Source organism: Opisthocomus hoazin, chromosome 25 (assembly GCF_030867145.1).
Source record: "Opisthocomus hoazin isolate bOpiHoa1 chromosome 25, bOpiHoa1.hap1, whole genome shotgun sequence".
Lineage (NCBI taxonomy): Eukaryota > Metazoa > Chordata > Aves > Opisthocomiformes > Opisthocomidae > Opisthocomus > Opisthocomus hoazin.
Window position 1 is genome coordinate 10055582 of NC_134438.1, and position 12449 is coordinate 10068030.

A 12449-nucleotide genomic window follows, 5' to 3' on the forward strand; every position below is an offset into this window, starting at 1 on the left:
ATCCAGAGAAAAGATTTCAGTTCAGCTGTGCTTTCAGCTTTGAACCCAGAACAAAAATGCAAAGTAAGGCACTGACAAGCATTTAGACTCCCTGCAAGGTGATACATCAGGGATTCTGACAGTGCTAATACAGCCAGAAATTTGGAGAATAAAACAACTCTGAACTGGTTCTGATGTGGATGGGTGTAATCACAAAGAAAATATAATAGCAAGTTCTTAGCACAGCTACATTATTTTTAGATCTAGGTAGGGTAGTGCAAAGATGATGGAAATCTGCCTCAAAATTAAGTTTGCTATAGATTCTCAGGGGAGCCGCAGAGCCAACGCACAGCACAGGCCTTTTCCACCCGCCCCCAGCACGCTGGATGAAGGCAATTTCCATAGCTGAAGCACCCAGCAGCCCTGGGCGATCAGAAAGACTTGTGAAAGGCAGCAAGGACTTGCAGAGTACACTCTGAGATGAGCAGCATGGGATCTAAACTCTCTGCAGTTCAGTCACTGGTATTTTTTATTATTGCGCGTAAGACTTGTCACATCTACACGATTTTGGGGTTTTTTTTATTACTCCCGCTCTACCATACTTTGCCAGTAAGTCACCTAGAACTCAACTCATCTCCACTGGGAGTTTCACAGCCCCTCAGCTACGCGAGGCCCTGATCTCTGGCTGGTTAATCTGGCGGCATGGAGAGGAAATTCAGTTATTCAGAGGAGCAAATGGACTACTGTTACCAAGAGAAAATGGTGCCATTTCTCCTGCCTCTTGTTCAGTACATGCCGGCAGACTCCAAGGTCTCTCCTGCAATTTCTTTTTGCCAGCACACCCTCGTTAGCATTCTGGACCAGACACTCCAGATTACGCATACGCAGAGCATACATGATTTAGTGTCCCTGCTCTTGAAAATGTCACTTACTTCAATATATCACAGGAGGAAATGGAGAAAACAAGATGATAAAGCAGTGAGGGATGGGGAAGATGACCTGATCTGCACCTGAGATTGCAGTACTGTGCAGTTAATGTAAACTGAGGAGTTGTTTTTAAACTATGAAAGCCAAGCACAAGCAGAACACTTTGGACAAGAGATACACCAACTCTAGTCTTGGCCCAAGGCCGGATTAGAAGTTAAGAAAAGCTTTAAAAAAATCAAAAGCAAAGTCCAATTATCCTTGACCTCCCCTTTTAATCCAGAAAGGGCAGGAGAGCAGAGTGCCAAAGCGTTACACTCTTAGAGGGTCACATACTTTCCTGGTTATAAACCCTGCCTAATGCGCACAAAACCAGAGAAGGAGAGAGAAGAAACAGGAAAAATGCATCAGAGAAACTGAGAATTTCTGGAAGACAGGAGTCTGAGTAAAGCTTACCTTTGCACTGCTTTTGCACAGACTGTGTCTTCTTTTCTGATGAAACCATGTCCCTGATGGCTTCTGACAAAGCCCAGGTTGCTGGTCACAGAATTTCTGCTGAAAGAGCTTTTCCTGCCATGAGCGCTAATCACTACAGCTAAAACAGATAAATCATTAAAAAATAAAGTAACAACAACCACCTTTCCCACAGCTAACACCAAACCCTGCAGCAAGCAGAGGTGTGCCCGGGGCACTGGCTTTATCCGCTCCCCGGAGCCAGGTGACGGCCACTTGCTCATTTGCTGCAGCTGTGTCCTCAGCAGGGGCTCAGGAACCCAGCTCTCCTGAAAGACAGAGCAGAACAGTCCTGCAGTGTTTTCTTAAACACCTAGGCAGCTAGGGAGGATCCCCCTCAAGAGTAATGATAGCTCCTTTCAGGACAGCAGGGTTTTCTCCTAAGACCTGTGAGGAAGCTTTGGATGTTTTGCTAAACTTCTCTGTGAAGAGTATTTTAAAGAAGATAAAGTGCATGTTTATGTGGGTTCCTCTGTTTACTTTTACTTGGTCAGTAGACTAGTCAAGATTGATTTTTCTGCATGAGAGGGAGAAGCCTAAGGTTAGAAGATAAAAGGGTAGGTTCCTCTTAAAATTTAATTTAGATTTCTCTGGTATTAGCCCCAGTATCAGCACAAAATCACTTCAATTTTCCAGGAGCACCTGAGACCCATTGTACAGCTGCATGCAAGCAAGAAAGATCTCCTCTGGCAAATGGAACAGCTGAGGACCGTGACGCCTGCAGTACCTGCCCCACGCCGGGTCTCCTGCCTCGGCACCCTGAGCTTGCACTCTCTACACGTCTGCCAAATGAGAGAGATCAGCGACAAAAGTTCTGCTGGGGAGGCTGGCTTCGTAATTTGTTTATTTTTGCTGTAGTCAGTGCAGATTTAGAATTCAAGTCTTCAGGGCACGTCTTTAAAAATCTCCCCAGTTCCCCGTGGGTGGTCAGTGCTGAATGCCAGTCAATCCTGGCAGGTCTCAAGGAGCTCAGCGATCCAGGGCAGAGGAAGGTGCACAAGTGATGCTGATGCCAGATTTCCTTACCACCCACATGGTACTGCAAAACATCAGGACTTCTCTTAAGTCCAAGCTTTTATAAACTATGTATTGCTCCTTCCAAGTCCTTCACAGCAGCTTGTGATCATCTGCATTCTCAGAGGGACAACACAGAGCTGCCCAGTGCTCCAGGTCTGTCATCGCTGGAAAGCCCTCCTCTGGCACAGCAGCCAGCACAGGGACCGCGTGCCTCGGAAGCAAGGGCACTGCTCGTCCCGGAGAGCAGGCAGAAGGACACGTCCTTCACTGCTCAGAAGAAAAGGGCAAAGCTTAGACTTATAGAGAGGATTTCAGATGATAAAGCCGCTGCTAATAATAACAATAAATACAGGGTGAAAGAGGCCCACAATACGAAACTGCCATAACATTCAGAGTTAGGGCTCGACCTCCAATTTGAGCGTAAGTTGAAGGATTTTCTTATTCATACTTCTTCTTGTGACCGCTCTTGCTGGAGAGCAGAAGATCAGAGTTCCTCACCTGGAGCAAACACAGGTTAACTACCTGGAATTTTGTTTGTTGAAAAAAGCACCTTTGTATGACATGTCACAGTGGGCTGGGTAGGAATGGCTGGATTCTTCACCAAGAATAATTGAACTGATACATTTCAGCATTTTTCTTTGAATAAATTATTTGCAAATAAACATTTTCATTATTCGACCATCTCTGATGTTCCATTAGCATTCAGTGAATTATTTATTCAGCAGCTTTTCCCATCAATCACTGAATAAATTATTTGCAAATAAATTATTCTACCAGCTTTTGCTTTAAAGATGTCCCTTTGAGAACAAAAGCTTCCCAGAATAGCAAACAGGCAAAGGGAGCAATTGAAAAGGCCTGATTCTCATCTCTGTTGTCTTGGTAGAAATCTGGAGGATTATCATGGAAATTCCTGGCCATTTTCTGTATTTACACGTTTGTAAGTCAGCTCGGATTGTGGAACATGACTGCTCCACTTTGCTGAAGCCAGCACAGAAACGTTCAGTGCCCTCAGAGCCAAGTCTTTGCCTATACCCTACCAGGCAGGTTGACTTCCAGCTCACAAAATCGAGCTGGATTCCAGCGACCTCTAATCAAACCGACAGCTCAGCTCCTGTCCGCGTCCAGGGAGAGAGGGGCACGGCAGCACTACCCCGGATCCCTCGTCCCCCCTCCCCGTCAGCCAGGCAGCTCCATTACCGCACCTTCTTATGCATAATGCATTCAAATCTCGTCAGTACACCAAGCCCCAGTCTAAGTCTTGTTTGTGTCTGGGCCAAGGAGGATGAAAGCCTGTTAGAACTAAACGAAGGCTACATTTATGCCAATTTTAAGGAATAATTGAGGTGCAGCACAGGGGAATTTGCTGAACTCCTCTGTCCTTCTAACAAGAAAGAGCCTCTTTTGTTAGGCAGCACAAAAAGTCACCCTCATTAAAACAAGCCGTCTTTATCAAAACCACATGGAGGATTTATCATCTCACCCATATGTTGGTGCCTTTCAGAGAGATGCAGGAAAAAAGTTGGGGGGAGACCGAGCATAGAGCCCTCATTTCAAGAGGGCTAATTATCAAAGCACCACGATCCTCGTGTTGATATCAGTCATGGCAACACACACAAGGTTGTGCCAGAGTTTTAATGACACCAACCCAGGTAGGGTTGCCTAGTAGTATCACTGCAATAAATAATTGCCAATTTGCACAAAATGAACAAATGAGACACAATGTAATTGTATAAGGGGGGACAACCAAACAATAACATTAAGATATATAATTGACTTAATATCAGACGCTCTTCCCCCAGTGAACCTTTCTTCATCCTCAGAGTAATTGTGTAATGACATTTATGTGTAATAGACTTGTGACATTATAAATGACACTTATGTCAGGATTGTCAGGCTGTGACAGCCTCAGAGACAGCTCCAGTGAGAAATTAATCACTTCTGAGGCTTGAAAGTTGCTCATTTATCGCTGCCAAATAAGATCTTGCAAAAACAAGATCTTGCAATGAAATGTAAGCTCCCATCCTCCTCACCCTCCAAGACATATTTTCTCCCTACAGAAAATCCTTCTGGAGATCATGCTGTAATGGTGTCCCTCATTAACAGCAGCACTCTGCACGGTCAGCCTTCTTGAAGAACACAACCAAAGATGTTATCGTCTTTTCCATTTCTTCCCCTCTCAATGTCACAGCCGCTTTTACCAGCTCTTTATAGTGCACATACCTCTTTAAACATAAGTATGCGTCATAAATGCATATATTAGCATCTACATCTTTCATGTTTGCAGGACTGCAGGTCGTGAAAGGGTTAATTTATTTGTTAGGGAGAAAAGGACATTTTGAAATGTACTGTACATAATGAATACAAAAAAGAAAAGAAAACCTTCTCCAGATCAGTGTAGGGGCTATTATTAGACTATCAAACTGTCATTTTTCAAAGCATTTCAATTGTCACAATTTTTTCTAATGGCTTCTAAAGCATTATCTAATGTCTGGGCCAAAAAAAAGAAGAGGATCAAAGTACGTTGAAAAGCACTAGTCAGACTGCATGACAAATAAGTGTGTGCAGACTAAATTCTTCCTATCCCATTTGCCTTCAAAAATACTTGTTAACTTCAAACCAAGATGGCTTTATTTGTATATTGTTTTTTAAAGATACAAGGGTCCCTAGGATTTTCCTTTTTCTTTTTCTAATACATAAATATATTAAGGGAAAGGATGACCCAGCTGTAGTCCTTTAGCGCTGCTGCTCTAGCTGCCACCACTGACACACCACAGCGGAGGTCCTACAGACACGCAGGGAGATGCGGAAGGCTCCAAAAGAAAACCGAAAAGGTTGTGGTGGATGAGGATGGAAGCAGCTGGATGGCAGAGGAGCAAATAAAGAGGAATATATGGTGGATGATGCAGGGAGTGTCCTGCTAAACTTTACGAACTATTTGTGTTCTGTGTTTGCTGTAATACGTGGTCTGGGTGGGTCTGAAGTACCTGGGAATTGCAGCGAGCTAGTGGAGACTGTCACCAGCCCAGAGGGAAGTGCTCTCTCTTCTGATGACCAGGCACCCTCCTCCACTAGGATGCCAAGCGACACAGAAGAGACGTTCCAACCACTGCTGCGAATCCCCCTCCTCCTTTACTCTTCCCAGACCACAACATTGTTCTGTATTCTGTTCTGCCTTCTTGTTCTCTATTTTCACACAAATTAATAAAATTATTATGCTCCTGTATGGAAGGAAAAAAAAATTTAAATGACGGGAGTCATGTAGAAGCTTTCTACAGAAATAAGGAGGGGTTGCCTTTTCAGGTAAGACTTTTGATCCATCGAGCTTGCCATCTTTACAATCCTCATGCTTTACTGAGGTCTTTAGCAGAGGTTAACCCTCCCCAGCACGCTCAGAGGAAGGCAGTGCAGAACAAGGGACTGGGCAGGGCAGCAGGCCCTTCCTGCACACTGCTGCAGGTCTGAACACAGCATCAGACGCCTTTCCCTTTGCAAGTGCCACAGGAGAATAGTAGAGAATCACAGTAAGACCAGCTTTCTACTACTGATGTACAGAAGGACAACAGTTTTCCCTAAACTTCTATGTGTGTAATTACAGGCATGAAAGTATGCATAATCACAAATACATAATCACAAATGTGTTAATGGACACCTCCTCACAGGACTGGAAAATGAAAGAATTTCAGGTCTTCCTTAAAGTTACTGCCTGGATTGTACCTATGATCACCTCATCTCTTCAGAGAGGCAGGCGATGCTCACATTCCTCTGGCAGAACCTCACAGTGGGAGCTCACAGCTGGCCACGTGTTTCTGACACAGAAACCACACCGGCCAGAGCAGGATCCTCTGCCCCACCTCCACATAAACCAAAGGAGCATGCAGAAAGCGAGCAGACATCCCGCAGCACGGACACCCCTCCGGCGCAAAACCCTGCCAGCCTCCGAGTACATGGTGCTCTGCTCCCCACCCTCCGATCACAGCCCACTCGTGAGGCATGAGGTCACTGGGGCAGACACTCGTTATCTTTCTGTTGCCCTCCTGCCTCCATTAGGAATGCCCAACCGCAGCACCAGGGGCTGGGTCCTCCTCCGCAGGCTTTGCTTTGCCCCCAGCGCCCGACGCAGGCTGCCGGGCAGGCAGGGCAGGGCAGGCCGGGTAGCTCGCTGCTGCTCTCGGCCACCCCCGGCACCAGGGATCACGAGAGGCTTCACCTGAAATCCCTCTCTTAATATGCACATAAGATTAGGCTGCTAATGTAACATATATTTTTTTCAGCCCCAATGACAATGGAATTTACAAACTGATTCGGCTTAACCGAGTGTGACTGCGGTAGGCTAATTCCACATTCCTAATTAAATTACATTATTTTCTAGGCGGAGGTTTATGAGCAGAGGTGAAGAGTAATGATACGAGCAAGCCAGAGAATCACATGTACATGTCAGACCCAAGACTCTTGTCTAGATGGCAAAATGAGTTATTCTATTTACATCTTTTTTAAATGTCACAGTATTTTCCTGTGTTTAATCTAGGGCTTGTTTATGCATAGAGTAATTCTCAGAAGAGGAAATGTGAGCTATTCAAAGGGAAAACTACAGACCTGACTGCAGAATGGAAGTAATAAGTATCTGGATTTTCTCAAAACCACCACCTTCTATGTACAAAACTACTGCTTTAAAACCAGCAACATTATTTCTGCGAGATGACTTGGGACCTTATTGAGCAGCGGCACAGAGCTGATGGCAGGGATAGAAAGAGGAGCCCCGAGGCTGCGCTCTCTGTGTGCAACCACGAGCTGCCTCTGCTGGGAAGGGAGCCCGAATTCCTCGTCTGCCACCCACCCTCAGTAAGCCCCGCTGCAGACTCAGCCGGCTTTCTTGTCGATGCTTTCCTCAGTGAACAAGTGGTTGGAGTCCAGCTTCGCATTACGGATGTTCAGAGGCAAAATATAGATGGCAGACTTAGAGATTTTTCTGAAATCATAAACAAAAAGGGAAGAAATGCAAAAAGTGGACATACAACTTCATGGCCTGTGAAACTGAATTGCCTTTTACAGGTCCTCACCCTTGGATGGACAGTGAGAGGCTTTGTGATCTTATGGGAGACAAGGATTAAAACCTACCAGTGAAGGAGAAGACATTGTGCTGCATGATTGAAGGCGCATATTCCCCATGAGCTCAGGGAGCTCGCCTTTCAGAGCTAGCTCTTACTCATTTGGTCCCCACCGAAGAGGTCCAAGAAGTTTCAGACACGTTGTAATTTCATCAGGAATGTGCCTTGCATTGTAGATCACGGGCACTACAGGGCCACAAACACATGATGGCAAGGAGCAAAAATCCACATCCTAAGTCACTAGGGAGAGTACAAAAACAGGCCAGTGGAAGGAAGAACTTTGAACTGATCTGAAAGTGCCGCAAAACCCTCCAGAGCTGTTCAACCCAGGCTTTCTTTTCTTAATGCAAATTGTTCTCTGCACTGGACTGTGAGGTACCACCAGCGAACCCATCTTACGTGGAAGTATCCGGATTTTGCAGATGAAAACAACTGTAGTTTGATGGAACTGGTACTACAGGTAAAGTAAGAAAGACAGCAACCAAACTTTATCTCCTAATAGGTTCCTCAAAACCTATAATCTCCAATAGGTTTTTCAAGTTATGTACCCAAATCCTATCTTATTTCAGTAAGGAGCTGGGGTCCTAATTTGATCTCATGAATAACAGACCAACACATCCCATGCCATGCGCCCTCCCAAACTGTGGTTAGATTACCTAGAAAGACAAATGACATGCATAGAAAGGTTGCGAGTGATGGGGAATCTCCTCTGTTCCCTTAGGAATTCACTCCAGAGGTTTGTTCTTCTCTTTTAAGCAGTGTATCTTATTTCCAAGCTAATTTTTTCTAACTTTACTCTTCAGACTTTAGGTTTCACAGCATCTACTTGCATTGCATTAAAAGAGCTTTACAACCTGCCTGTCTCACTCTTACTGTACTCTTTGGACCTGCCAGAGGAGTGAAGGGTTATTCAACATAAGAGATCTCGACATCAACGTTTGAGAGAAAGCACAGCCAAACTGAGCCAAACATGACGGCTTGGCTCAAGTCAGCTGTGTTTCTGAACTTCTCTACGAGAGTAAGGAAGTTAGAAACAAGCTTTTAAAAGCCCTGGGGATAAACATATAGCCCTCAAGTTATGTATCTAATCATCAGAGAAATAACTCAGTAAAGGAGGTTGTCGCCACATTTCAGCTCTAGTGTATTTAGTCCGTCCCCTTGTAGCTGTTGTTTCGTACTTCAAACCATTCTGGCTACCTTTGTCGCATTCGACTCCAATAAATTGATTTTGTGGATGTACTGAGAATTAGGCAGATACTTCATTACATTGACTTGAGTTCAAACTTAGGAAGACATAATTGAACCTTTACGAATCCCACAATCTCGTTTAGACGATCAATTATTTTGTTTATCTACTTAAGCATGCTACTGGGAGCCAAACAGGGTAGCAGGAAAAAAATCAAGGCACTTCAGCCAGTGTGAAATTTGTAGGTGTAGCTGAAACAGAATTAAGTCAGGGCAGGTGGGGAAGAGGATGTATTTAAAACAGTATCTAAAACAGAACATAAGAATAGTCACAGCAAGACTCTCCAGATGCCACAAGCATCACACAAATGCTGCATCACAGTAGAATAATAAGCATCTTTTCTTGTAAAAAAGCACACACCTTAGCTTTAGCTGCAGAGGGCTGTATCACAAAGACACAAATCTGAAGATGCAGACAGGTACTTGGTGGAAAGCACAAAAGCATCTGAGCAAAGCAGGTACCCAATTCTCATGCAAAGCCCCTGCGCCTTCCAGAGTTTGAAAATTCAACACTTTTAAGATTCTGGCTGCAGTTTTTAAGTGCTGAGAAAGGAAAAGTAGTAATCAGCATAAATGAGCAGAGCTTTCAGCAGCCCAGCTCAGTGGGTGAGGAGCGGCTGGGGATGCAGGTCTGACAAGGCTGCAGAGGCTGACCCTGTGGGTGCCGCAAGGCTGGCTGGCCGGGCTCCGGCAGAGCCTGGCTGCGAGGGGACCCCGGCAGCTCCACATCACCCGCAGCGAAACGGCCTCTTCCCAAACTTGGTCAAAAAAGGTGGGAAAAGCGCAGCAGGGAATTCCAAGTGCCCAAGCCCACAGGCGAGTGCTCGTAAGGACCCATGGCGCTGAGCTTCGAGAAGCCAGTCTCCACGGGCTGCCCACTATGGAAACCCGGGCTGGCATTCGCTGTGCTCTCGTTCCGTGTCCTTCCCAATAGCTTCTACCAGGCAATGCCAAGGAAAGGTGACCCAGAAAGGCTACTGCCCTCATTCACCCCAGAGCTGCTCCAGCCTACGAGGAGAGTGCAAGGCACCTCAAAACAACTTGGATTTTACCAAAATGGTAACTGGTTCTGTGCCTCAGAGTCTGTTCCTGTGTGAAGATGTTTGTTGCTGTTATGATTTGTATCTGCAGTTTTCAGAAATGTCCAAAAGATGTAGATGTATCAGAAACTGAGTTAACTCATTTACACATTTTAGAACTTTTAGCCACAATAATCATTATCATTATATAGTGCTATTATTACTAACAGTAACACGAATAATTATTATTACTGCTATTAGTTACCATTACTATTACTATTATTACTTCCCACAGTATTAGGGATCAATTTAGCTAGGAGACAAATGAGAATCAGGCTAGGGAGGTAAATGAGAAGGCTGAAGACAGAAAGTGAACGCTAGAATAAACAATCCTATTCCTTTTTTTGGCAGCAAACGATAAAAGATATCCAGCTGTCCTAACTCCAAGGAGGGGCATTAATATATCACCTGATGCAGTTGAAAAGCTTACAAAAATCTGGTTATATTTTTTAATCATCTTGCATTTTAGACCTTTAAAGTACAAATATGGATTTCAAACATATCAGGGGAACAAATTAACTTAGAAAAATGGCCGTACTTTCCAAGGTTGCACCTGCCATGAAATTGCTCCAAGTTTGCATTTTCCCTTAGTCTCTGGTGTGTCATTACAGCAGATTGATTGCCCTCCTCTCCCCGGCAACTCCCCCATTAGAGGGTTATTGTATGGAAATTAATGGGAGGCTAGAAACATTTCTTTTGCAGCTGCAGTAGTAGAAGTCAGTTTTGATTAAGCACTCGAAACCCAGCAAGACTGGGGCGATCTCTTTGCTTTAGTTCCCTCTTTTATTATCACTGGTGTCAAGTTTTGTTACTTTAGCCATTCCCCTGGTACTCCCACTGCATCCTTGTGTAATAATAGGGGTTATTTTTTTATGTGCACGTCTATTTATTTTCAATACGTACAGAGCAATTCTCACTGGTGCAAAGTCCCTTTACACCACCCTTAACGCAGCCGTAGGAATCATTTATGCCCATTTCAAAGGCCTGTTTATGCTGGTGGAGTAAGGAAGCACTGATGTAAATGAGTATCAGGACCGCCGATACATCTCTGCTCAATTACCCTAACAGTAGTTATATCTGATGTCACATTTAATGTGTACCTGCTCTGTCGCTTATTCATCTTGCTGTTTCCTACCTGCCCAGTTTGATCCAGTTCTCATTGTCAGCTGGCAAATAATAGACATACAAAGTGGCTCTTATGAAAAGAGCCCACATTTTTTAAAAGCCAGGTATTAATCAAAGCCACGATGGAAGCGAGGTTGTAAGATACTTGTAAAACGCGTGACCAGATACAACGCTCAGAGGACAGCATTCTGCTTCTTCTATTGTCCCGACAGTTTTTCTTGCAAACAATGAACTCGGTGGGTATAAAAACACAGGGAGGGAAGTTTCTTTTAAAGTGATCCCACCGCAAATCATGCAATAATTGGAAAAAATGAAATGTCACACTGTGTCAGCTACAATTACAGTCTTGGAGTTTGAAAAGGAAACTGGAGTCACCTCGGCTGCTGGCTGCACTGAGCCGCAGAGAGCAGCACAGGGTCGGAGCGGGGAGAGCTCCGGGGCTCATGAGTCCCCAGCCCCTTCCTTGCAGCTCCCTGTGTGGGGCCTTCAGCAGAGCAGCGACATTTGCTCCGGGATGCAGTACACACGCTCATAAAAGGGGGTTCACATCCTCCCTGCAAGATGGCACAAGAGCTGTTGCAGGTTTCTCCGGACTTCGCTGCTGGTTAAAATCCAGAGAGACCTCGGTTTTGGGGAGGGCTCTCGCGAGGCATCACTGACTGCAACACAATAACACTTTTGGTTTAGCAAAATGTGGTACTTTCTTGATCAAGAGGCATGGATGGCTTTGGATGTTGGAAATGGCTCTGTATGTTTTCATGCATACACAAAAAGCTTAGTGACCAGACTGCCTACCTGCTATTCACAATTCAGTTTTCACTTCAACTGTAATCTGTAACAAGTTTCAGAATAGGAAATTTGTCTCCATTCCCCCCCGTCCCCCCAGCACAAAGTACCTAATTTATATGCCAATAACCACTGATGAAAAAAAGCCAAGTTAAGCTTTTGAGAACAAAACACAAAGCAATGCCAAGTCAGGCCAATCCCACCCAGCGCTGAAGTGCTGTACGCCAGGAGCCCCCGCGGCCACAGACGAGTGCAAGGGCTGTTTGGAGCACCGCAGAGACGGCTCGAACAGCAAGCCAGCTGGAAGGTGTGGCAAGGACCATTGCTTGGAGAACTGGTTAAGTGGCACCTTTGGGGGGAAGAAGAAAAGAAAAACCTTTAAGAGATTATTTATAGGGCTCATAAAGGTGCCTTTTGAATATCCATCAATCAAACGGTCAGTTAAAAAGTCTGCTCAGCACACAAGAGAGTAGAAGCAGGAAAGAAAATTGGATACAGCGTACATCTGAGATGTGCAAGCTATCATCCATAATCTTCAGCGATCTGCTTCGTATGTAAAGCACAGTCCTTTGGTGAACATGACGTGAGCGGGACGGTGAAGCACTGAACAAACAGGTGCTTGGCTCCAAACCGATGCGGCGGTTTCTCTCACTGCCAAAGACAGGAACTGTCAGCA